Source organism: Pinus tabuliformis, chromosome 8, assembly GCF_031772625.1.
Source record: "Pinus tabuliformis cultivar Carrire ecotype Pingquan chromosome 8, CPIR1, whole genome shotgun sequence".
In the NCBI taxonomy this organism is placed as follows: Eukaryota; Viridiplantae; Streptophyta; class Pinopsida; order Pinales; family Pinaceae; genus Pinus; species Pinus tabuliformis.
The window spans coordinates 441,648,268-441,651,327 of record NC_142294.1 but is presented as its reverse complement, the minus strand read 5'-3'; positions in this window follow the sequence as shown (position 1 = coordinate 441,651,327).

Genomic DNA, 3,060 nt, shown 5'->3' with positions numbered 1-3,060 from the left:
GCAGATACTGGCAGGGAAGGTTATGCAGAAGTGTCGCACGGATGAGGTGCCTGTGCCAGTGGTTGCACTTGCAGCGCAATGCACATAAGGGGTCCAGTTCAACTGGGAAAACTACTTATGTGGAGAGTTCCTTGAGAACTGCTGCAAGGCACAGGAGTAGGGGAAGACTTTTCACTATGCCTAGCTTTTGTTGTCCATAGTACTGGTGGCATTGGAATTGCCTGAAGACAGCTAGTTCTCAACGATCGTGTAGGACCTTCCGGAGGCAGCGAAGTATGCTTCGTTGTGGGCAACCTGAGATGCACAGAGGATAAGGGACAGTAAAATCTTCTAGGTGTTCATGGAGATGAACATCAGAATGGGGATTAATCGCAAGTTGTGGTTATCACCCATGGTCTACAACAGTTTGCAGAGCTTCACAGAGTTTAAGGTAGATTTCCATCACGCTTACATCAGGGCGCGGAAGGACCCCGCAAAGAAATGACGCGAGCTACCCTACTTGGTGATAGATGACGTCATCTTTGCAGTCCTTGAGTTATGATCACCTAAGTGGCACACTCCAACCAGCTCCACGGTGGAAGCAGAAAATTCCACCGCACAGTGAAAAAAGGGCGAGGCGAAACTGTGGATGGAGTAGTTGGCAGAAAAATGCAGGAACGAAGTGGAAGCAGCTAAGGCCCAGGCGGTGCACGATGTTGCAAATGTAGGTTTAACCCTGTACAAAAATTATCTGCATACAAATTCTAAAACACAAAAAATAAACAATGCAAGCGCATAACACATAAAACACATATACACAGAGATTTTCCTCTAGATCCAAAAACCGGGACTACCATCTTGATTTTTCATTATGTTCCTTTCAATGTTACAATGCATTATACATGCTGAAGCATCCAATACCATGGACCAAAAAACCATCGCATCCAAAAACATGGACCGAAAACCATTGCATCCAAAACGATGTGCGAAAATCATGCACAAAACCATAGGTAGGTCCGCCCAACCTAATATAGGGTCCAAAAAACAAAATAGGGGGGGTTACCTGCAGCCCTCAAACCCCCTGTGACCCCCCCGCTATGAAATCGGCACAATGAAGGGGGGGCTCCACCCCCCTTCTAACCCCCACCCACCCCCCCCCTGGTTAACTACGTGGGCTAGCCGTGGAAAGAATATAACACAACCCAACATTCTTGAACTTGTTTTCTTTCCACAGGGGGCCACAAGAGAGCTTAGTCATTTATCCAACCCTGCAATTCCCATTGTTTCTCTACACCAAGAGAACTTCTCAGAGTTTACAGATTTTTCCAATGCATCTGCAGTATTCTTCAAAGTGTCCACCTTTACCAGCAACACCTTTTTGTCTTCTATCATATCCCTCACAAAGTGATACTGAACATCAATGTGCTTTGTATTTGAATGATATGCAGGGTTCTTTGCCAAGAAAATTGCACTTTTTTTGTCACAGTCTATCCTTATAGCTCCCTATACTAACCCCATACTTGAACATAATCTCTGCAGCCAAACTGCTTCCTTGCTTGCATGAGTGGTTGCCATGTATTCTTCCTCTGTAGTTGATAGTGCCACTATAGATTGTTTCTTACTCATCCAACTGACTGCACCTCCAAATAGTTAAACACATACCCACTTGTAGATATTCTCTAATCCAGATCTCCAGCCCAGTCTACATCAAAAAAGCCATGAATATCCAACACTCTATCCAATCCCAGTATTCGGTAGCACAAACCATAATCACTAGTGCCACGCAAATACCTAAAAACTCACTTCACTGCTTTCCAGTGATCCTTCCCTGGTTTTGACATAAACCTGCTCAATACTCCCACTACATGTGCAATGTCTGGTCTAGTACATACCATTGCATGCATCAGGCTACCGACTGCACTTGCATATGGAACACGGGACATGCCCTCTTCCTCTTCTTGTGTCTTGGGACATTGTTCAGCAGATAACTTCACACCTATAAGAATAGGAACCTTCATCGGTTTACTATCCTGCATATTAAATCTCTGCAATATTGTCTCAACATACTTCCTCTGGTTTAACCAGAGCTTCCTCTTTGCCCGATCTCTTTTAATTTCCATGCCCAAAATATAGTTTGCAACACCAAGATCTTTCATGTCAAATTTTGAGGACAATTAGGTCTTCAAATCCTGGATAATTTATTTGTCATTTCCAACCAGCAACATATCATCCACATACAAGACCAGATAAATAACACAGCCACCAATTAATTTAAAATACACACGGTGATATTCTTTGCTTTTGGTGAAGCCAAGTCCCCGTATAAATGTATCAAATTTCTGATACCACATCCTTGGTGACTATTTTAACCCATATAGAGACTTCTTTAACTTGCATACCATTTCTTCCTTACCCTTCACCGCAAAGCCTTCAGGTTGCTTCATGTAGATTTCCTCTTCCAGATCCCCGTGAAGAAATGTTGTCTTCACATCCATTTGTTCTACCTCAAAATCAAAAGCAACAGGAATAGATAAAAGTAATCTAATAAAAGCTACCTTGGCAACAGGAGAAAAATATCACCAAAATCAATTTCTGGCACATGGAACCGAGCTTTGTATTTCTCCACCTTTCCTTCTGCGTTTGTCTTCTTCTTGAACACCCATTTGTTGCCAATGGGTTTCCCTCCAACCGGCAACTCCACTGGATCCCAAGCCTCATTTTTGTGCAAAGATGCCATTTCATCAACCATGGCCTCTTTCCAGAGTTTTCCATCCTCTGAATCTATTTCTTCCTTCACAGTTCTAGCATCATTGTCAATAATAGATAAAGCAAAATTTGAATAGAATGCAAATGGACTATACCTTTCCGGTTGCCTTCTTTTTCGAACTAATCTTCTCACACCCGAAGTTTGTGGCTCTTCATCTTCTAATTCCTCCTCTACTGTACAGTCTGATTCTTCCTCCTTAAGCTCAAACTCTATCTTCTGAGGTTCCTTTGGTTGGACTTCATGTTTAATAACATCTTTCACCTCTCTGAACACCACATCTTAGTTGTACACAACCTTCCTTGTTACTGGGTTCC